This window comes from Echinops telfairi, unplaced genomic scaffold (assembly GCF_000313985.2).
Source record: "Echinops telfairi isolate 266 unplaced genomic scaffold, ASM31398v2 ScPeMD7_60;HRSCAF=208, whole genome shotgun sequence".
Classification (NCBI taxonomy): Eukaryota; Metazoa; Chordata; class Mammalia; order Afrosoricida; family Tenrecidae; genus Echinops; species Echinops telfairi.
In genome coordinates this window covers 23,721,334-23,746,865 of record NW_022103958.1, presented here as the reverse complement: position 1 = coordinate 23,746,865, position 25,532 = coordinate 23,721,334, and positions in this window count along the sequence as shown.

Genomic DNA, 25,532 nt, shown 5'->3' with positions numbered 1-25,532 from the left:
GTTTTCCAGTCTAGCCTGTTGGGGCACCATGCCCTGTCTCCAATGTCCACCCTCATCATTCCCTGGGGATCTTTCTACTCCCCTCCCCTGTAGGTCTATTTTTTAAGGTAGATTTTCATTTGGCATTAGGTTGTGTGGACGATGATAAGCTATGGATAACCATGAGAAAAATGGGAACACTTCGATGTGCCATGAGGAACTTGAACATGGATCAGGAGGCAGGTGTGTGAGCAGAACCAGGGAATACTGCATGGGTTAAGATCAGACAAGGTGTGCATCGGAGTTGTACTCTCTCGCTGCACTTGTTCATTCTGTGTGCTGAGCACATATTAAGAGAAGTTCGCTTCGATGAGGAAGAATGTGGCGTCAATATTGGAGGAAGGCTCATCGACACACTGGAGATAAGCAGATGGCACAACCTTGCTTGCTGAGAGTGAGGACGTGAAGGACTTGCTGATGAAGGTCCACCCGGAGGATTCCACCCTTCAGTCTGGATTGCAGCTCAATTCAGACGGCCAAACTCCCCCCAACTGAACCAATAGGCAACATCATGAAAAATGGAGAAAAGGTTGAAATTGCAAAGGATCTTAACTTACTTGGATCCAACACCAGTGTTAGGGTAGCAGCAGTCAAGAGATCAAGTGACTCGGTGCTTTAGGTCGATCTGCTGCACCAGACCTCTTTAGAGTATTGAAAAGTCAAGAGGTGACTTTGAGGACTAGGGTGCACTGGACACCAGCCATGGTGTTTTCCGCTGCTTCCTATGCACTTTAAAGTTAGACATTGACTACAGGAAAACTGAAGCGGACTAGAAACTTTGCATTATGGTGCCGGAGAAGACGATTGAGGGAACCATGGACTATTACAAAGACAAACTGATTTGTCGTGGCAGATGCATGGCCAGAGTGGCAAGGGCGGCAGCACTTCATCTTACATACTTTGGACACATTGTCAGCAGAGACCAATCCCTGGAGCAGGATTTGTGCAGGTCCAGGCAGTCTTTCGTTCCATTGTGCCTAAGGTCTCTGTGGGTTGGACCTGAATCAGTGGTGCCTAACAGCAACAACAACTACGACAACCTACATTCAATCAGAGAGCTTGGTGGTAGCGTGGTTACCCACTTGGCTGCTCATGGAAAGGTTGTGGAAAGTCAAACCTCTGAGCTGTCCTGTGGAAAATTGATGTGACTGTAAAGATTACAGTCATAGAAACTCCATGGGGCAGTTCTAAAGAATCCATATGAGTGTGAATCAACTCAATGTCAATAGGTTTTACCAATATTAAATAATGACACATAGAGCTGTTGTATTTCTCATGTTAATCCAGAATTAGAAAATGATCTCATTCTTTTTATTTGGTAATTTTTATTAAAAAATAATTTTATTGGCACCCACACAGCTCTTATCACAATACATCCACATATCCATTGTGTCAAGCACATTTGTACATTTGTTGCCATCATCTTTTTCAAAACATTTTCTTTCTACATGAGCCCCTGGTTTCAGCTCCTCATTTTCCCCCCTCCTTCCCCCACCTTCCCTCCCTCGTAATGATTTATAAATTACTAATATTTTTTCATGTCTTATACTGACTGATGTCTCCCTTTATCCACTTTTCTGTAGTTCATCCCCCAGGGAGGGGGTTATATGTAGATAATTTTGATCGGTTCCCCCTTCCTCCCCACACCTTCCCCTTACTCTCCTGGTATTGCTACTCTCATTGTTGGTCCTGAGGGGTTCATCTGTCCTGGATTCCCTGTGTTGAAAGCTTTTCTCTGTACCCATGCATATGCTCTGGTATAGTTGGATTTGTAAGGTAGAATTGGGATCATGATAGTGGGGGTGGGGGAGGAAGCATTAAAGAACTAGAGGAAAGTTGTATGTTTCATCGGTGCTGAACTGCACCCTGACTGGCTTGTCTCTTCCTTGTGATCCTTCTGTAAGGGGTGTCCAATTATCTACAGATGGGCTTTGGGTCTCCAGTCTGCACTCCCCTCATTCACATTGATATGATTTTTGTTCTGGTCTTTGATGCCTGATACCTGATCCCATTGACACCGCATGATCACACAGGCTGGTGTGACTTTGTTGCTTCTCAGCTAGATGGCTGCTTGTTTGTCTTCAAGCCTGTAAGACCCCAGATGCTATATCTTTTGATAGCCGGGAACCATCTGCTTTCTTCACCACATTTGCTATGCACCCATTTTGTCTTCAGCATCACAGGAATGCCAGGTTATTAGAACAAAGTGTTCTTGTGTCTAGGGAGTACTTGAGTAGAGGCCCAATGTCCGTCTGCTAACTTGATACTTGATCTCATTCTTTTTTATGTCTTAGGAAGAAAATTGATTCCCTTGAATGTAATCCTTCCTTATTGAAAGCTTTTTAAAAGATATGCTTTGCTTTTGAAATCCGAAAACGAGTAAGCTGCAGACATGGAACAGGACAATATAAACTCAATAGGCACCATTCAGCAGCAAACTAACTAATTCCTTAAGTAATACAGTCAGTTATGTAAAGACTGTCCATTGATTATAAAACACCATTTTCCCCTACTAGGAGAACTGACGTAAGTATTCATCTATTGCTTCTTCGTTTATATAGAGCTGCTCTCCCATCTGCATGGAAACCAAGTAGCCTGCTGTGCTAGGCTCTCCTTAATCAGACCAAACTGAACCCAGATGTAACTTGGGGAAGGTGGGCCCATTTTACTTCTGGTTTGGCAATATCAACAGCACCCTCCCCCCCCAAGTATTCCAGGATCTGGCAACTTTGGACCATGTTGTAAAGGTCATATTTATGAATGTTCATCAGCAATTCTCTGATAAGTACTTTGCTACTCATTTTCCAAATGGGCAAACAGCCTCATGATTTTTTTTCTCTTGTAAAGTAACTGCAGATTCTGTGCTGACACTACATATACACTTACTACTTTCTATGCAGATCATTCTCAGTGATTTAGTTGAGAGTCTTTTAGACTACAAGAGAAACTGACAGTTAATTCTAAAGCAGAAATAACATCATGGCCCAGTTTCGAGATGTGTGAATAAAAATTCCTGGGACAGAAACAAAATGGCATGAGGTAAATGTTAGACATGGTAATAGAACTGGAACGAGGGAGAAGTCTCACCTCAGATTATTGGCTTAAATTTAGCACTCACTGGGGTCCAACTGGTGGGTTTATAATGCTGGCATGTTTGGAAAAGATGGAGACATAGGTGGAAGTCTACTTGTGAAACAGAGAAAGAGACTTTAAGATCAATAAATAGCACTTACTTGAAACCACTAATGAGCTATACAACATGTCTCAGAAATCACAAGTTTATTTTGCTTTTGTAAGAAGTTGGAATAACTGGTGGCTGAGGCTGTCAACATACTAGACTGTGGTCTTGGGGCCTCTGGTTTTCTTAGATGCTTGAGACGTGTAAGTTCTAAGAGACGGGTAGAAGCCCTGTCATCTGAAGCGTGTAGTTCGTCAACTACATGATGGAAAACCACTTGAGAGTTATCATTTTAAAGAACCAAGGATGTAAGTGCATGGAAACTACCTTCTTGTTATTCTCCCATACGCCCACATTTTAAAGAAAAACACACCCTTTGGGAAAGCTGGCACTTTGAAAATGTGGGACACAGAAAGTTACCCTAATGTCTTCTTGTTTCACATGTATTAAGTAACCAGTATTCATGAAGAGCTTTGCATGTTGGGACTGGGTCTGTTTTTGATGGGATAGAGAGTAATCAAACGGGGTAAAGGAAAATTCTATTTCTTCTTCTGGGTGGCATCAAGTGAAGACTTGAGTAGCCCTGGAAGGGAGGGGTTTCTTTCATTTGCCTGATTGTAAGATTCTCTTCAATTTGCCGTAATTCTGACCTCTATACTTGGAACAATATGAGTGCCCTCTGGTGGATAGCATGACATCTTTAAGTTTTGTGTATATTGACTGAACATGGAAGGTATGGAGAAAATAAATCATACATTTCATATGTCCCCACTGAGTTTCCGAAATCCCTGGAAAATTAATTCCTGATGCTCTGGTGTGGTGACAGCAGAAGATGGTTCGTTAAAAAAAGGGATAAAAGGCAAATGGGGGCGGCACACTCCAGACCCTGTTTGCCACCAACATAATGTCTTGGAAAGATGCAGAATTTGGAATAAGAACAGGGGCCTCTGACATCTAAGAAGGTCAATAACTCTACTTTTAGGCCATCTATGTAGAGATCAAAAATCCTCTCATTAACAGTGAGACACTAATGAGTCAATCTGGGCATAGACGAAAGATCTAAAGATCTATGACTGTTGGTATTTAGTGGTTAACATTTTTTTTTTTAAGTAAGAAAGAAAGAAAACCCACAGGGTTGTATAACCCATTCGCCTACCCAACTAATGCAAATGTTCTAAGCCAATGCAGACCTTAGTGGTTAGGACACAGAAAGCATGGTTTCCTGTTTTTTACTCAAATGGGTTTGACTTTCTCTACTGGCATCGGAATGGTAAAATATTAGGATAGGCTTTACTGTCATTAGTTTTTCTTCAATTGGGTCTGAGTCGTGGAGACTACATGAATAGTAGCAGTGCATGTTGCCTAGTCCTATACCATTTTCATGACTGTTGATATGCTTTGATCGCTGTGTTAAATGAGGACACCCCTTACCTCCACTGACCTTTCACATTACCAATCAGACTACCTTTTTAAATTTGGAATTTCCCTTGATGTTTGACTTCCTGAAATGGCAGTATCTAATTTAAAATTTACCAAATTGATAAAATGTTAGGATTATGGGCGGTGATACCCTGGTAAATGTTTAACAGACAATTCTCTGGTGGAGGGACAATGTGTGTGTGCGTGAATCTATTGTGTAGCACTTGTCAATTTCCATGATAGAAATAATCTTACCATGGCTGGTTTCATGTTACTAATGTGACGTTATTAAATACATCGCTGGGGAGAGATCCACACAATTGACTTTTATAGCTGTTATAAGCCAATATCAGCACATCGCCACATTAAAAACAAAAAAGGAAAACCAAAAATAACTCATTACCATTGAGTAGATTCCAAATTATCGCGATCCTGATAGGGTAGGGTGGAACTGCCCTTGTGAGTTTTTGGAGACTACGACTCATTGTGGGTAGAGAAAGCCTCATCTTTCTCCCAGGGAGAAGCTGGTGATTTGGAACCGCTGACCTTGTGTTTAACGGCCCAGCACATAACCATCATGCCAGCAGGGCTCCACCCCACCACTACATAGGGGATTTAAAATATTCTTTTCTGATCAATTTTCCATGTTGAACCATGAACATATAATGTTTTGATAATAAGAAGTGAACTTTCAAATAAAAGTTATATTAAAATTATTTTAAACTGAACAAATCTATCATAATATAGATGATCTATCAATATTGACACATATTATACTTTAATTAATACTTTCTAATATGTTTTCCAAAGGAGTTCTGGTGACACAGTGTGTTTTAACAGCAAGAGCAACAGTATAAATTCATTAGCTGCTCTGCACAAGAAAACTGTAACTTTCTGTTCTAAAGATGTGAAGCCTTGGGAACCCAAAGAGGCAATTCTACTTTGTCGAGAATGGCTTGGTGGCAGTGAGTTTATTTTTTGGTTTTGGATTTTTGTTTTTCTTAAATGTTTTCAAAGGAGTCCTGTAGTGTTGGACTGCTAACTGGCAAGATCACCAGTTCAAACTCACCAGGTACACAGCAGAGAAAGATGAGCTTCTATAGCGGCACTATCAGTCGGAATCAGCTCAGTGGCAATCAAGTGGGGTTTAGTAATGCCTTTTCAACTTCAGCAGTTCACTGTTCTCCTGAAGAACCTGCAAAGGATCCCTCCCCCAGCATATAGTGTATTTGATAGTGGAGGGATATGAAGACCCAGCGTTCACAGCACTTTATAGAAATGGCCCTAGAACTTTAGTTTTCTTTTTATTATTTCAGCAATTTCTCTGTCTTACACAATATTAAACTGTACACTCGCAACTGAAACTTCTCATTTCTAGCTACTTTTACAGTTTTCATTCAACTGTGATGTTAACACTGCTTTGAAGAGAAGGAAACATCTGCAGCTCTCTTTCCAAGAGCTTCTGACGTCACAAACAAGCTATGCCTCCACCATACGGTGCTGCTGCTGCCGTGCTTCCGAATGCCCCTGACCCTCACATCCTGGGGCTTTAGAAACTCACGTGCCTTGTGGAAGTTCCTCAAGCAATCTCCCCGAACCACTGAGCTGTGTGAAAATCAGTATCTGAAAAACGGCAGATAAAGAACAGATATGGCAAGCAGAAGGATCTTCATTTGAATACTGATTCTTGTTTCTTATTTTGTGACCTTCAGCCTAATTGCTCAGATTCTGTTTCTCTTCTGAAAAATAATGCCTACCTCATAGAAAATTTGAAACACAAATGAAGACATTTATAAAATACTTATGAAATGGCTGGCATAATAACCCTTGGACAATTATATTTTATTATGATATAAAATCTTTTATACATCATGTAATAATTATCATTATGAATATGCTCTGCCTAATTTCATAAGTTCTCATTTCAGTTTAGTGTCTGTGGAAATTACATAATCTCTTGCCAACTTGCAGGGAGGTGGAGTTTAGCCTGTCAATCAGGCCATAGCCAATGAGGCCTCTTTGTGGGCGTGGCCTTTTCCTGAGGATTCTGGGAACTCCTGTATTCCTCCTTGGAGGTGGGAATCTCTCTCTGCTTGTCTCCCTGCAAGATATTCCTGTTGACAAGCCACATGGAGCTATGCTAATTGGAGCCAGAGCCCTGAAGCTGGGGGAGTCACGTGGATACCCCTGCCAGCACTGAGCTGGTTACACCGCCACTGGATCCACAAGACTTTCCACCCACTGGCTTGTGATCTTCCTGCATTCAGCATCATTGTATGTGTTGTGTGAGTCTGAAGAGGAATTTATAGATTGGTTATCAGACATATGAGCTAATATCTGACTTATGGACTTGATCTGGACTGGGCTGGGATCTTTTCTTTATATGCAATTGCTCTTTGATATAAAGTTCTCTATTACACATACTTATGAGTGTCTCTCTAGATTTGTTTCTGTAGTCAACCCGGAATAACACAATGTCTAAGAAAGCAAGCATATAGTCAAAGGCATAGTGAATGATGGAATATTTCCATTCCATAATTACACCAGGGACTACAGTTTCTTTCAAATTTAAAATTTTCAGTTACATTCAATAATTTCTGGCCTTTAAAAATTAGTGTTTCAAAAAAAATACAGTGTTTCCTTGCCTAGAAAATTTATGTGAAGAGCAAATTACATGCTTTCGTAGTCTACCTATGAGAGAGTTTAAGAGAATTTCATGCTTTTTTAATCCCATAGCCGACCACATTTTTGAAACCCTCTCATGTATATATTAGAATTTATTTGATAATTTCCATGGCTATTTTATCTTCCCTCTGAAGATGAGGAAAATTCTAGGTGAATTTTAGATGAATTCTAGATGAATACAACCATGACTCCATAAATGAGAAGAGATTTGTATATAAACAGGACAAATATTATATCTATCAAAATCTGTCACCTATCCATCTCTCCATGCAGTCACCCACAAGCTACCCACCCACCACCTACCCACCCATCTACTACTTAAAGCCATATCCATGATGACTGCGCCCTCTGGAACTTATATTGTTGAAAAAAAGAAGGAAAAAGATCAATTAAAACTATTGATTCTAGCGGATTGTTTTTTTCTGATTACTTTGAGATCAGGAATTATCTTAAAAGCAAAGTAAGGGAATATTTCCATTCCATAATTACAACAGGGACTACATTTTCTTTAAATTTTACAAAGTTCAGTTAAATTCCAGAATTTCCATGCTTTTAAAAATAGTTTTAAAATAAAATTGATATTTACTATCTCTTAACAGCTTTACTGTTAAGCTAATAATCCACATAGATAATGATTTCATGTCATTAAACATTTCTCTGGCGTGTCAGTATATGCTCGGAGAGATGATGATTTGTTTGACTAATTGACTTGTGTTAGTTATTTAGAGTATTTCTAATTCTAAGAACTCTTTCTAATGCTTAGTTATTAGGTAGTACTTGGTTTTCAGTAGATTATTTAGAAATAGAAGTATTACGGAGTGCCCCAAATTCCTGATGCTTTTTTCTCAGGCAGAGGGTTTAAATTTTACAACCATGCCGGTGTTGAATTTAGTAATCTTAAAATATTGTTTGTCATTTCCTTTGCTTAAAGAGTCAACAACAACAAAGGAAAACAGTGTCGATTAAATGTTGGGTCCACATTTTGTAGATAGAAGATGTGCTATAGAAAAGTACTTGCTATTTTCGTTGGAGATAACGCTCTTCTTAGAATCGTTGGAGGCATTCATTTCTTTCCTGCCTGAATTACGGTGTTTCATCCAGAAAACAGAACTTCTCACTCAAATGAGAAGGATGTAGTCAAGGCAGCCACAGCAGGTGCCAGTAGCACGAAGTGGGTGGTAAGAGCATCTGTGAACTCAGTGTTAGGAAGAGCCACAGCAGTGAGTCAGAAGGCTGTAAGGGATCCAGACTGCAAAGCCAAGAGCCAAATGTGCACTGTGGCCGCCTTGGGGGAGGCCTAAAATCCTAAACTAGTCATTCTTGGATTATCAACTCCTCAGGGATTAGTGGTCAAAACGAAGCACGTATCAATGTGACATTCTTATAATTCATTATGTATGTTCAGCAAAATTTCTCAAATATATTTATTTAGTTATTTAATACTTATATCATTTAATACCTTGGTAAGTAAATGCGGTTATTTCCCATCAAGTTGGCTCTGACTCACAGCGGCCTTATGTATAACAGAATCAATGATTGTTTGGTCCTGTACCATCCTCACATTGCTGTGGTTGTTGTGCCTTCTGTATAATTTAAGCTCTGATACCATTCCTGCCTTCAGATTTGCATTTTGTTATTGACAGTCCTTGAATCACACAGGCTAGTGTACTTCCTCCATGGGAATTTAGTTGACACCTCACTTAGATAGCTGCTTGTTTGAAGACAAACTTTTGAAGATCCCAGATGCTATTCTTTCTGAGAGCTGGGCACTATTTGATTTCTTCACCACACTTTGCTTCAGCATGTCAGTGATTTCTTTCTGAGGGTGAGTATCAAGGAAGGCCATGTCATAAGAACTAATTGTTCTTAGATTAGGGCTACAGTTAAGTGTAATCCCCAAATCCATTTGTATTTCTATTACACACACACACACACACACACACACAATGTTTCTGGGTCACTTTAGAGACATTTAGAACATTATACATAATCCCCTCTGGACACAAGGTAATTCTATTGATAGTGTTATTAACTTAACAAATGGTATGGAATTTAAAACACTGTTGAGAAAGGACATTATATGTATATAAGCTGGTTTTTCTGATCACAATACATGAATTGTTGATTTGTACAGATTAAAAGCTTAAATAACTGGACACTATTTACATGGATAATGAGGGTTGGGGATAGGACAAACCTTTCAATAACATTCATTCACAAAGGAAGAACCATACCTGCAAGCATAACATATGTCATTAAAAAGCAAAGAGAGCATTAAAATAGCAAATATATAAATATATAATAGTCCCAGCCACCATTCATTGGGCAACCACATAGCAAGAGACACAAACCAAAGCCCAACGACTATCAATTCCATAACTTTAAGATAGTGGCCATCTGCTTCTTCTCACTCCAGGGCGTTTCAGCCTTAAGTCCAAGGATCATGTCACTTCCTAAAATCTGCTACAGATGAGTGTTTGGTAAAGCCCAGTTCACTTAGTGGGGTTTCCTCAGAGACTCCTTCTAGTGTGGCCTATGAAGGTTGTTGTATGCTTTGAAAAGGACAGAATCCCAGTTATCTATAGCACGAGGCTAGGACCACCAAAGGCTGCATAGAAATTAGTATAAAAGTGTCTAATTAGAACATGGTACCAGGTGTATCCTTCCCTTGGATTCTTTGTAAACATTGTCATGTGCTTTTTCCTGGTAGCAGGTTGCTGAACTTGGGTTACCCACAAACAGAAGTGTCATTGCCTTCTTAGAAGCAGACATCTCTGACCGCTACCTTTCCTAGCATTTCTAGCAAGTGTCACTTAGCACTCTTGCAGGACTCTGTGAATTCGGGGTCACCTTAGAACAGTGTTGTATGGCAGCAGCTGATGGGTCTTCTCCCTCTTCCCCCATCTGGAGAAAATGACTTCAGCTGAGGTGAGGCCTCCTCTGGTCAACGTGGCTGTTAATATGTATAAATAAAGGGAGCTGCATATGGTTCATGGGCACTGGGAGGCTTACTAGCTCATTGTTTGAGAGACAGGTTAGAAGATTATATCACTTGTGAGCACAGGTCTGCCTTTGTCTTAGTATTTATCCTTATAGAAGTGAATACATCAGTATTTTCCGTTTTGTGATTGATTAACTTCACTCAGCATAATAGTTTCCAGGCCCATCAATGTCATGAGGTGTTTGGTGGTTTCATCATTGTTTTTTGGGTTGCATAATACAATCAAGATTTATTGACAGTTACTATGGTCAGGTGGAATTTACTGGAGACTAAATCCAGGAGTATTTCCCCTTCACTTAAAAAAATTCTTTTAACAGGAACAAATTTTAAAAGGGTTTTGGGAGGTTGGGGGTACAGTGTTGGGGGAGGGTGCATTAAAGGGAGCTGATTTCATGGTGTTTAGGAAGACAAAGAATGGTTGGAAACTGATTGTGGTAGCAATTGTACAATTCCGCTAGATGTGATTGAGCTATGGAATGGTATTATATGTGTATTAACTCCCAATTAATAATAAAAAGGGACAAAAAGGGACATCGAATTATATTACAGTTTAGCCTAATTAATCTGCCGTAATCATTTTACAGTACTCTCTGTCTGATCACAAAGGTATCCACATCCCTCAACTATGGTCAGAGGGAAGTCACTGAAGCCATAATTCGTGTGGGGACCTGGCAAATAGATTTTGGGCTTCCACTGTCCTCCAGACCCTTCTGCAAACCAGGTGTTCAGAATTTAAGTTCTGTTATCATTGCTCTTTCATATTTGAACTTTATTGTTTACAATCCTTGGAACACACAGGCTGATGTGTTTATTCCATTATTTCCATTAAAAAAATGTTTCAAAAGTTTCAAAACTCAAAAGAGATATTTGTGTGTCAGTCAATATTTTATCCACAGAGCCCTTCACTATTGAACCTTGAGACTTGTGGTTATTGTTCAATTCTTTCCACTTCAGAAATGCTTAATGCATTATTCCCTTTTATATTCTAATTCAGGTCTTGGCACATTTCATTATCATGCTTTTATGTTGTCTTCTTGAAGTAGACGTTGACATTTTTTATTGAGTTCTTTTACTTTTTAATTTTTTCTTTGCTTTAGCTTCCCTGTGTTCTATAACATGTTTCAGAGACTCGTCTGCCATCCATTTGTGTCTTTTCTTTCTTTATCTTCTGTTTAATGACTTTTTAGTATTCAACAACTCGTCTGCTGATGAGTAGTTAATGTGCCAGATCTATTCTTGAAATGGGCTCTAAGTTCAGGTGGCAAATACTCATGGTCATATTTTGGCTCTCCTGGAGTTGTTTCAATTTTCTCCAGCTTCATCTTGGACTTGTATGTGAATCATTGATAGTCTGCTCTGCAGTCTATACTGGTCCTTTTATGTCTGATGATATTGATCTTCTCCATTGTCTATTTCCACAGACACAGTCCATTTGATTCCTATATTTCCCAGTTGAAGAGGATCATGTGTATACTTGCTGTTTATGTATTTAGTATTTGTGCTGTTTATGTAAAAAGAATATTTTACAGTGAATAGGTTGTTGGTCTGGCAAAATTGTATCTTGTGACTGGGGTCTCAAAGGCTTGAAGTTAAACAAGTTAAAAGGCTACAAGTGGCCATCTAGCAGACAAGCAACAAACCCACATGAAGAAAGCATACCAGCCTGTGCGATCCTGAGGTGTCATCAGGACCAGGTAACAGGCATCAGAAGACCCATAACAAACAACAATATGAACAAAACCATATTGTTGAGAATGAGGGGGCTTGGAGCAGAGACCCACAGCCTGTCAGTAGACAATGGGACATCCCCTCACAGTGGTGTCAAGAAAGGGATGAGTCAACCAGGGCACAGTAAAGCACTGATGAAACATACAATATTCCTCTGGTTCCTTGAGGCTTCATCACCCCCCACTATCAAGACCCTAGTGCTGTCTTTCATTGCAGCATAGACTGGAGCATGCGCACAGGTACAGATAAGAGATGGGAGCTCAGGACACATGGAATCCAGGAACAGGAGTGGGAATAGCGATACCAGAAGGGTAGGGAGAGGAGGGGAAGAAGGGGGAACTGATCCCAATCACTAACAACCCCCCTCCAGGGAGGATGCACAACAGAAACCATGGGGAAAGGGAGACAGCAGTCGGTGCAAGATATGAAAATAATAATACTTTATAATTTAACAAGGGGTCACAAGGTGGGGCAGGGGACAAATCCCAAGGGCTCAATAGAAAGTAAATGTCTAGTAAAGAATGATGGCAACATTTGTTCAACTATGCTTGATACAATTAATGTATGGAATGTTCTAAGAGTTGTAAGAGCTCCCAATAAAATTATCTTTTAATAAAAACCAAAACAAACAAACAAAAATGATTTACAGCCCCGGGAACCCAATGTATAAGGCTGTTATACATTGGAATCAACTCATTGGAACTGGTTTTAGTCTTTTAAAGATTTCGTATTATACTTTGCCAATGTGGAAACATCTCAGTTCTTTCATTGATCATGGAAAAAGATCAACCATTTCAAAAAAGGATCAGATATGAAAATGTGTGTGCGTGTATGGGTGAGGAAGTGTTATGGCGGCTGCGTCTGATTTCCTCCGGCTGCACAAGGGAGGCGGACACTCCCACTCCACAGGAGCCCAAGCGCGACTGCCACAAGGGAGAAGTCAGACATGCCTTTGCCTTCCCTCTCTCTGTATCTTATTCTGATATCATGGCAACCCCTCTTCTCCGTTGAGTTGGCAGGTCTCTCTCTCTCTGTAGCTTGGCTTCCACCCTGCTCAGGTCAGTCTCACAAAGGTTTCAGCTTTGATAAATTGTCAAAGGTCACCCCACTCAGCTAGCCGGCCTCTTGCATAGAGGCACTCAACTTGACTTACTCTGTAGGTCCAGTAGCTTGGTCCCCATTTGGCCTCATGGTCTCTGCCCGGCCCCTTGGCTATCTATGTTCTGTGTTCTCGATGTTGTAGCCTCTGGCGGCTGGCTCTCTTGTAGCCCCCGCTGTAGGCAGGCATCTCCCACATGCTTTGCTGCTGGCTCTTCTTCCTTGATGGTCAGGGGATTCCGGTTCTTCTGAGATGATTCCATCTTGTATGTGATGGAATGACAGAGCTGACCAATCTCTGAGTCAAAGCCATATGAAGTACTTTTGCTTTACTGTAGGGACTACATTTTGTATTTCTCTCCTCCGCTTCCCTTTGTTTTTCCTAACAGCCCTGTTAAAATGCAAAATACACACACACACACATATATATATTATAAAATATAAATATATATATATATATAGTGTGATAGCTAATATATATATTATATTAAATATATATTATATATTTAAATATAATATAGCTAATATATATATATATTAAATATATATATATATATAGTGTGCATCTGTGTTTTTTCCTTAGTTTTCTTGGTTTCTCTTTTACATGTTGTACCTCTTGGAGCAGAGCTGTTTAGCATCTTGAAATCACTCTCTTCTAGTGTCAGAATTCAAAGTTTCCTCATGTTCCAAAATACACAGAATCCTTTCTTGCCAACAACTTCTCATGATGTGATTTATTTTATCTTTTACTCCTGTCCAATTATATACCATTCTATATTGCATTGCTTGGCTCACTTAAGTAGATGTTTCCTTAGTGATACGTAATTTCCTTTTTTATTAAAAACTTATTGTGAATTATTTGAAGATTTAAAGAGTAGAACATGGGTTCTACATTCAATAATGTACAGGCATTTGGCTAAATCTTCTTTGTTTAAATTCCCTAATGCAATATCACTCGTTCTGCCTCCTTGCTGTGTTTCCTGCCTCCATTTCTCTTTAATTCCTAACCCTTCTCATCTTTCTCCTTCTGGAAATGCTGCCCTCGAGATCTCCAGTGGTTATCCTAAAGTATTCATGCCGTATTAGTGCTGCTTCCCCTATAGACAGGACTGTTGGCTCAAATCGAGCCATCGTGATAGTCGGGTTCTAGACGTGAAGTGGGACTAAAGGCTATCGTTTCTGGAACACTATCCGTCTCTATCCAGCCAGTGATCCGGATCCTTTTGTGATTTTGAGTTTTGCTCTACTTTTTCTAACACTCTCTCTAGGGCCTTCGAAGGCGCTGGCTTTCAAAGCAGTTGGTAGTGGTGGCTGGACACGCTCTGGTTCTTCTGCTCTCCAGATATGGAGACCGTTTATCCATTGGACTGATTGTCTCTACACGGCTTTGATTTTCCTCACTCTGCTTTATTTTGGACAAGAAGATACGAATATTTGTACTCTAAATCACTGTTCATGAGCTTTCAAGGCTTCCGTTGCTTCGCACAACAGTGCGATCTGGACATTGTTTTAGTGTTATGCCACTTACTTTAGTATTCCTTCAGAGTATGACCCTAAGCCCCCAAGCCTAGCAGCTCTTTTCTTGAACACGTTTGGTTATTTCTAACATGTTTTCATAATGTTGCTCTTTATATGCTCTACTTCCTTAATGGATATTTGTAAGGTGACCAAATGTCCTGCTTTTGGTGGGACAGTCCCGATTTTTTGGCATTTTAAAAAAGTCCCGATTTTTGGAAAGAATGCACGGCAAGCTAGGGAACGGTCTATTTGGTCCATATAGACCAAATTCTTAATCAAGAACCCACTCTCTGACCCCCCGGTCAATGATGTCCCACTTCAAATCTGGTCACCTTAATATTTGCCACAAAGTTGAATACTCATGTACAATAACATTCTATGTCAAGCCTTTATATATCTGTGGGCCTATTCCCACTTGCTCTCCCACACTCCTTCAGCCTGGATGTCTCATAGATCATCATCTATGGTTTGGGTATATAACAGAATTTATGTCTGATGAAGCAAAGCATTATTATATACACAAAAACAATCTGCAGTATGCCTCCAAACGGTGTGCAGTGTATACTTTTCCCTGCTCGGCTCTGACAGTGTATGAGTTTTGTAAACTATTTAACCATGCCACCTTCACTGAGCTTATGGAAAGGTGAAGTCGAAACAAATTGCATTACCCAGTATATTATTTTCCTAGGACTTCTGTAACAAATGTAACAGAAATTAAACTAATAGAAATTTTTCTTTCATCATCCTGGAGGCTCAAAGTTTGAAGTCAAGGTGGCCAGCAATGTTGATTCCTTCTGGAAAATTCTGAAAGAAACTGTTTTATTTTTCTTTCTGTGATTTCTCATAAATCTTGGTGTTATTAGTCATAAATTTTAAGGAATCCAAACTCACTTCCATCTCGTCCATGCGGACGGTTGAGACGAATCTCTCCTACCATCGTATGGCTTTCTTCCTGTTCACTGTTTCGATGACTCTGGCCCGTCCTCTTCTGTTTTAGAACACCAGTCATGTTGATGAGGGTTCACTCCAACCCAGTCTGGCTTTAGGCTGATTAATCCCATTTGTAAAAGGATTAAGACGTGAACCAGTTGAACCAGAATAAATTGTATTACCTAGTATATTGTTTCTAGCTACAGGTAGGCTTCAACTTATGATGGGTTTCATCCTAATGACTCCATTATAAGAAGGTTCTGGCCCAGGTCAAATAGCTCTTTAGCTTTTTTTCCCCCTTTTTATTATCACCGTTTTCTAAATTATGATGTTGAACATATGCAAGTCAACATCTGAGAACAATAACATCAGAGAATTATATGCTGTATCATTGTATGTAGTACATTTTAATAATAATAAGATGTACAGAAAACAAAATAGAGGGTTATAAATGTGGTTTGTAAATCAAATATGTTGTAAGCCAGGGACATCTGTGTAAACGCAGGTGATGTTTAATAGAGTCCAGAGGGGAAAAATTCAGTTCTGCAAACTGTTTCTGTGTTTATCCAGATCTATCTTGCTCCAGTAACTGCATTTTAATTTAGGTAAAATGTGAAGAACTGATAAGGTATAGTTTTTAGAGAATCTTTCAATACCAGGTCATATTTAAAAATTTTTATATGAATTCATATCCATTTGCTCTGTGTTGACTTAAGTTCTTCTGTACCTCCTATTGAGATTCAACCTCGTCGAATGCATTTATTGTTATTTCCTGACAATTCAATTCCTATATGTTTATTTGGATATTTGTATTTCCTTGAGAATTTTATTCTGTTATTTGTGAAAATGCTTTTTGAAACCACAAATAATTGAATTGTATTATATGTTTAATTTCTGATTTTAAAAAAATGTGGCATTGGGTATTTAGATGTACCTATATTTGCTGATATATTAAAATGAACAAGTAGTTCTGATGGATGCATGAAACCAGTTATATTTTCAACATTTTACTTATTTATTCCTCTTCATGCTAGACAAAAGGAGCCTTGGTGCTGCTGTTGGGCAAGCATTGCACTGCTAACCATTCTGTTGGTGGTAAAAACCCACCAGCACCTTCCCAGGAGAAAAAAAAAGAGACTATTTGCTCATGTAAATATGGACACCATTGAAAACCCTATACTGGGACACCATGAATTAGAACTGATCAATGACAGTGGGTTTTGGTAGACTTATAAGTCAACTCAAACTCTTTGTTGTCATAAATGATGCTTCGGTCAGTAAACAACCACTGTAGTAGACTATCACTGTCCATTTATATTAAGTGATCCTACTAATGGAAGATTATATGCCTCTACTCTGCTGAACACATTTTTTTTCATGTATCACTTGTCACAATAAAGGGAAATCATGTGTGGCATGTGTGATCAGTTCTTTAATTCTGCCTCTGTGAGCGACAACAGTGTTCCACATAGATCCTCCTCTGTGTTCTGGGTCTTGGTGTCCGGGGGACTGCTCTACCAGGGGCACTCTGCCAAACAGTATGACACAAATAGCATGTGTGGTGGTTAGGTGCCATCAAGTCAGTTCTGACCCATGCACAACTTTATGCACACAGTATGAAAAACTGCCCCATCCAGTGGCATCTGCACAATGTTTCCTATGGTTGAATCCATTGTTGAAGCCACTGTGTCAGTTCAGCTCATTAAAGGCCTTCCTCTTTTTCTCGCCTCTGCACTTTACTAAGCATGATGCCCTTCCCCAGAGACTGGTCTCGACTGAAAACCTGTCCAAAGTACGTTAGAAGAATTCTCACCATCTTAACCTCTAAAGAACACTTTGGTTGTAATTCTTCCAAGCAGATTTATTTGTCCTTGCCATGGTTCTTTCAATATTCTTCTCCAGCGCCACAATTCAAACACATCGATTCTTCTTCAGTCTTCCGTATTCAATGTCCGATTTTCACGTGAATCGAAGGCCATTGAAAATACCGTGGCTCAACCCAGGTGCACCTCAGGTCTCCAAGTGATCTCCCTGCTTTTCAGCATTCTAAAGCGGGGCTGTGCAGCAGACTTCCCCCAGGTAATCTGTCATTTGGTCCCTTGACTGCTGCTCCTATGAAATTGATTGTCAATCCAAGCAGGATGAAATCCTTGACAACTTCAATCTTGTATTCATTTATCGAGATGCTACCTATTGGTCCAGTTGTGAGGATTTTGGTTTTCTTTGCACTGAGTTGTAATCCAATTGCAGTCTGCAATCTCTGATCTTCATCAGCAACTGCTTCAAGTGCTCTTCACTTTTAGCAAGGACAGTTGTATCATCTGCATGTCACAGGTTTTTAAGTCTTCCTCCCATCCTGATGCCATGCCGTTCTTCATAGCATCCAGCTTCTGTGCTTATTTTCTCAGTATCCAGATGGAATGAATGGTGAGAGGATACAACCTGGATGCGCACTTTTGCTGATTTTAAACCATGTAGTATTGTTTTGTTGTGGTCCCACGATTACCTATTGATCCACTTATAAGTTCTGTGGGAACTCAATGAAGTGTTCTGGGATTTCTATTCTCTGTGGGCTCTTCCTTCTTATATTGTAAATATCTTGTGAATTGGCATAAAATTTTCTCAGACATACATTGTTGAAAGAAAGCTGTATTACTAGTTCATAACCCATATAGCTCTTTATAGTGGGTAGAGCATAAAACTAGAGCTCTTCCCATTTGTGATATTTTTAGCAATGATTTTGAGTTATCTTTTTTTTAATGTTGTCAATTTGTGGAATAAAAATTGGTGTATCATTGTTGGTTTATTTGAGATTCCTCTGATTACTACTGAAATTGAGTCTCCGCTCATTTAAGTATTAGTCACTTTGAATCATCTTCTATTATGTGGGTTTAAGTTCTGACCAATTAAGCATTGCATTCCTTGTGCTTTGCTTGCTAATTTGCTGGGATTCTATGCATATTTTGGATACTAAACACTCCTTAGATTTTGACAGCGCAAGTATCTTCTCCCAGTCTGCCACCCATCCGTTAACTTTGACAATGATAGGCATTAAATAAAAATCTTTAACATTTATATAAATGTATCAGTTTTCTTCTTATAGCCTATGATTTTGGAATATTTTAAAGAACCCCTTCACTATCTCCCTAAGGTAAGAAAAATAGTCTCCTATGCCTACTTTTACCAGATTCTTGATGAGATGGATTGATATAGTGACTGAGAGTAGTTAATTATTGAAATTATAGAACTGAGAGAATAGATAAGACATTTGGAAAATGTGAATTGATCACAGATAATATGTTCGTTTGGATAGCAACAAAACTGCGTAAGTGGAGCAATGTGAAAATAAGGGTGGGCATGTAGAATTCCAGAGAAGAGAGTTTGAACTTTTATTCACTAGATTTTTAAAAATTTATAAATAAAGGAGTAAGAATTAGTTTGGCAGGATATTCATGAAGACTAATTTAGATAACAAACTAATTTTACTCCCATTTTTATCATTTTTGTTAATTGTCATCAAATTGATTACAATTTTTAATGACCACATTTGGGTAGTTTAATTGCCCTGTATAGGATTTTCAAGGTTGTAGAGTCTCTAATTATAACATTTTCTAGTAATTGGATATAAAACATGGGTGAGTTAGTTAGTTTATTGTGCCAACCTGGTTGATAAACACAAGTAGGGTTAATTAAAGGGCGGAGGGATAAATGGCTCGATGAGCCTTGCCTTTCTAGTTCTCAGGTCTCTTGCTTTGTGATGGTCGCACTAGGGTGCAGCTGCCTTAGCAGTTCCCTGCTTCAGCTTGCAAGGCTGACTTCCTACAAGACATCCCCAAGGAGAAGCCACATGGACCTACCCCAATTCAGCCCTGGGTGCTGGAGCAGCCATGTGGAGACCTCTTCCAGCACTGAGATGCTTACACATTCACTGACTCGGCTTTCCTCCTGCAGTTGGCATCGTTGTGTCTGCTTTGTGAGATGGAGGAGGACTTTGTGGATGGGTGTTGGACATATGGTTTAATGGGTTACTGTTGGACTTGAGGGCTTGGGCAGCACTGGGTTGGGATATTTTCTTGATGCTCACTTAACCTTTACATAAAACTCTCTTATACATGAGTTCCGGTGGTTTTGTTTCTCTAAAGTACCCAGACTAACACTATGGGCAAAATAAAAGATGACGTGGGGAGACAGGGAGCTAGAAGGCAGGCCATAATGTTATATTGTGGAAGTCAGATTTCCTTGTAAGTACCAGGGACATTACTGTACCAGGGGGCATCATTGTACCAGGGGGCATCAGTGGAGGGCTTCATGCAGAGAGACGTGATGATCTGGCTTGTGGTCTGTGTGGTGAATGGACAGTCAGTGGGCAAGAGTGAAATCAGGGCACCAATCAAAAGGCCATGTGTCAAGGTTCTCTTAGCAAAATGAAAGCTCTTGTGTCTGTGTTTTCATTTGGAAAGTGCAATACACGTATAGATAAAAGGTAGAGAACGGAGCACCACCTCTGTGATAAATAACCAACCGTTACAGATCAAAATGGCAGTATTTACTTTAGGACAAAGTTCAGAGAGTTAGGAAAGAAGGAGGGGCGGAAGCAGGAAGCACCGGAGCAAGTGGGTAAGTGATGGCAAAATGAGGGGATTGCAATGGATAAAGTGAAACAAATTTGTATCCATTGTAGAATGTAAAAGTGACGATCTTTTCTGTAAGCCTTCATCTAAGTCCTAACTCATAAAAAAATCTGAAAACACGTTGAGAAACACATTTTTACAGTTAACTAACGTAGAAATAAAAACGTAGCAGCACATGATTGGAGTAATAGCCATAAATGAGTCTTCTGTAGTCAGAGATGGATGTCTCAGGGAGGTCAACTCTGACCGGCTGTCTAGCCAACCACGCTCCAACCGACTTACCCTACTTTGTTTTTCTTTTGAAGTAGTCATTTTAAGATCCTAAGATCCTCTTATTTATTTTTCTCATGCTTTTTATTACCAGTCTTTCCAAATCCCACTCAAGCATAATGTTCACGAGACAAGGAACTCTTCTTTTCATCACTGTGTCTCCTGTGTTTAGAGAAAAATTGTGTTTGTTAAATAAATGAATGAAGGCATAACTGTTTGTAGCAGCGTGCTTTCTTGGGCAAAATCCATTATAAACCTTGAACATTTCAAAGGAAAGCTTTAGAGTCATATAGAATGCTACTCTGAAAGCAAACCCAGCATAGAATACTGGAAATAGCGTGGACTTTGGAATCATACAGAACTGTATTCAAATCCTGATTTCTTCCATTTACCTTTCCAGAGCTGAGCGTAAGGAGGTCTAGTGGTGCTGTGGGAACTGCAGGGTCAGTGGTTCAAACCCATTAGCCTTTCCATGTGGAGAAAAATGAAACTGTGTGCTCCTGTAAATATTTACTGTTTCAGAAAGGCTATGGAAGGCTGCAATGTGTTGGAAAAGACTTGATGGCAGTGAATTTGGGTTTTGATACTGAGCATATTAATTCACCTCTCTGAACTTCCATGCCTCATCTAAAACATGATACATTATTATTCTTACCATGATATATATAATATATAATGCCTGTCTGATATTATCAGTCTAATTCTAAAAATATCTTTATTTTGGTGAAATGAATTTTTAAGATTTTCTAGATTTGTTATATTACACATTTCATAACCCTCTAATTTAGCTGTGATTTATTTATATATCAGCCTTTGTTCCTTTTATCCCAACCCTATTAAAATAAATAATTGAATCCTTTTTTTCCCTTTGCTTTTCTCAAATCTTGCATCCTACCTACTACATCACACTGAGCCAGTGAAAACTTGTTTAACTGCCCAGCGTTGCCTAGCAATGCCATGCGCAGCTCATGTCTCACTCTGGGATAAGGTAACTGGACTCCTGCTACTAATTCTTCCATTTTCATGTCACTATATAGTCTGTCTTTTAATAACCATTAGAAAGAACATTCTGCTTTTATTAGCTGATGGTCTTATAGGACAGTCACCATTGTTATTCATCCTAATAGAATTAGTCTGACCCGTTCCTTTCTCTGGTCTCTAAATCATTCAGGTTCTATGTTTCAAAGGTCAATTGCATTTATTTCAAATTGGCAAGACAAACATTTCCTGTGCATCCTGAAAGTAAAATGGCCCAATGAAGAGTCTCTTAAGAACATTTATTTTAAATTTAAAATAGGTATCTGGCAAGTACAAACTTAAAATTGTGTTTAGAGTGAGAGCGGGCATTCTCTGGTGTCAACAATGGAACCCACAGCTCAGAAAGCTCACACCAGCAGTGGTGTGGGTGAGGTGACCTGCCCTGCTTATTTTATCCTTCAACATGAAGTGATCATCTTGACCATGCCATGAGTTTGCAAGTATTAAAAGGAAAAGCGACAGCCCACTCACAGTGCTACATCCAGGAACACTGAAGGAGAGCTAGATACAGCCATTATAATTGGAAAGATAAATTATTTCAAATCACAAATCTATAGATGACAAGGGGAGTGCAACACACCAATCCACGGTCAGTTTGTTTTTATAAATCCTTAGTGCACAAAGATTCAAAAGCAATAAAATGATTCGAGGAATCTCCTACTGTGTGGAAATGGGATTTGATCGATCTCTTATTAGAACCTTTCTGAGAGCACTGCTCTCAGAGTCACACTTTAAAAATATATACAGTGCCATCAACAGGACCCACGCTTGCCAGAAATCATGTCTTTAGCCACCACATTATACTGTATGGGTTATGAATTCAAATGCATACTAAGGCATTCTGCTCCTGTAAAGATTTATAGCCTCTGAAACCCAAAGTGACCATTCTACTCTGTCCTGTAGGTTCGCTATGAGTCAGCATCTATGCAATGACAGTGGGTTTATTCTGTTGGTTTTTTGTGAGGAGCCCCATTGGCACCATGGGGTAAGCACTGGACTGCTGCCTACAAAGTCAGCATTTCAAACCCATCAGCTGCTCCCTTAAAGATTGACAGCCTTGATAAACCTGCGTAGGTTTGTGTCAGAATCAACTCCATGACAGTGGCTTTGGGGATTTAAGTTTTAGAAGTAGATTGCCAGTAATTCTAGTCTGGCCTAGATCTATTGAAAGATCCATTGAAATCTGACCACCACGGATTTCCCTGCTAGTATTTCAAATATATATGGCTTAGTTACAGCAGCGATTCTCAACCTGTGGGTCGCGACCCCTTTGGGGGGGGTGTCGAATGACCCTTTCACACGGGTCGCCCAATTCATAACAGTAGCAAAGTTACAGTTATTAGGAAGGTTGAGAACCACTGGTCTACAGCATCATGCAAACTACTATAGCATGACAAATTGACAGAGCTTGCAAAAAACAAACTCTAGGACTCTTAGCGACTACAGGATAGAGTAGATGACTCGAAAGGATGGAGAAGAATTTAATGTGCCCTGTGGGTTTCCAAGATTTTAATTCTTTGTTGGAGTAGAAAACTTTCTCTTTCTCCCTCAGAGCAGCTGGTGGTTTTAAATTGTTAATGTCATCATCAGAAGTTCACCATGTCACCCACTATGCCACTAGGGCTCACTTGGCAGGTGCTTATCTACGACATTTTCCTATTTTCCAAAGATAAAAGAAGATAGTGCTATGAAAAGAGAAGTTGGAGCAGGATCCTGATCAGGAAGAGAAATCATATCAATGCACAGGAATATATTGTTGGAATACTTAATTTTCACAACTTGTATCAAAATCTGGGTCTGCCTTATTCAGTATGGTGAGGAAGATAAATCTTTGTCTTTGAGCAGCTTTTAGAGCCCTCCTTTCCTCCATCCTCACAACCTGTACTTGGGCCTAGGGACTCATCTTGGGTTTTCATCCAGGTCTTAAATTGTCGATAAATGTTTGCAGAATAAAATATTATAATCTTTCATAAGATGTTTATGATTACAATGCTTTCAATATGAGAATTAATACCTTCAGAACAAAGGAAGATGAAAATACAATTTCTAAGTCAGATTTGCTTAGTAGAGAGACAAATAGACATGGCCTGATGGTCTAGCCAGTGTGGAAAAGTCACAGTAGTAAAAACTGAAGTCTAGGGAGAAGAGTTGGCACTCATTTAGCTTAATGTAAGACTATGCTTCAAGAGCATCATCATGTTTTAAGTGCATGTAAGATGTACTGTTAACAATATTGGGAACAAAAAATAGAGACGTGATTTTTGGTATTAAAATATATTTATGCAATACAGGACATAAGAACAAGTTCAATATTAACATGCACTCTTTAATATGTTTAGACCAATGCTTGCAAAATGGTTAGTCTAGCAGGCCAAAGTGATTCATGTTTAAATCCTTGAACCCTGTGAATGTTATTTTACATGGGAAAAGGATTTTACAGAAGTGGTTTGCAACTCGCAGATGGGAAGTAACCTTGGATTATCCAAGTGGTCCCAAAGTAACCATAAAAATCATTTAGAAAGGCAAACAAGAGTGTCAAAGTCAGAGCTTTGAAGATAGTAAACTGCTGGCTTTGGAGAGGAAGGAAGAGACAATGAGCTATGAATTCAGGTGGCCCCTAGAAACTGGTAAAAATAAGAATGTGGGTATCCTATAGAGCATCCAGAAATAATGTAGCATTACTGATACCTTTGCTTTTTTAAAAAAAATCATTTTATTGGGGGCCCGTACAATTTTTATCATAACCCATACATACATCCATTGTGTCAAGCACATATGTACATTTGTTGCCATCATCATTCTCAAAACATTTGCCCTCTACTTGAGCCCTTAATATCAGGTCCTAATTTCCCCCCTCCCTCTCCCTTCTTCCCTCCCTCATGAACCCTTCATAATTCATAAATTATTATTATTTTGTCATATGTTACACTGTCCGATGACTCCCCCCGCCCATTCTCTGCTGTCCATCCCCCAGGGAGGAGGCTATACATAGATTCTTGTAATCAGTTTCCCCTTTCCACCCCACATTCCCTCAACCCTCCAGGCAATGCCACTCTCACCACTGGTACTGAAGGGATCATCTGTCCTGGATTCCCTGTGTTTCCAGTTGCTATCTGTACCAATGTACATCCTCTGGTCTAGCCAAAATTGTAAGATAGAATTGGTATCATGATAGTGGAGGGGAGGAAGCATTTAAGAACTAGAAGAAGGTTATATATTTCATCATTGCTACCCTGCACCCTGACTGGCTCATCTCCTCCCCACAACCCTTCAGTAAGGGGGTGTCCAGTTGCCTAACAATGGGCTTTGAGTCCCCACTCTGCACTCACCCACATTTACATTAATTTTTTGTTCTTTGATGCTTGATACCTGATCCCTTCGACAGTTCATGGTCACACAGGCTGGTGTGCTTCTTCCATGTGGGCTTTGTTGCTTCTGAGCTAGATGACCGCTTGTTTATCTTCAAGCCTTTTAGACCCCAGATGCTATATCTTTTGATAGCGGACACCATCAGCTTTCTTCACCACATTTGCTTATACACATTTTTGTCTTCAGTGATCGTATCGGGAAGGTGAGTCTCCACTATGATTTTCAGTTCTTTGATGTCTGATAACTGATCCCTTCCACACCTCGTGGTCAGACAGGCTGGTGTGCTTCTTCCATGTGGGCTTTGATGCTTCTCAGCTAGATGGCCGCTTGTTTATCTTCAAGCCTTTAACACCCCAGATGCTATATCTTTTGATAGCCGGGCACCATCAGCTTTCTTCACTACCTTTGCCTATGCACACATTTTTCTTCAGCAATTGTGTCGGGAAGGTGTGCATCATGGAATGTCAATTTAATAGAACAACGTGTTCTTACATTGAGTAAGTACTTTAGGCCCGATGTCCATCTGCTGCCTTAATACTAAGCCTATAAATATATGCACATAGATCTATTTCCCTACCCTCCTATATAAATATATTTACATATGTACATGCCAGTATTTAGACCTCTA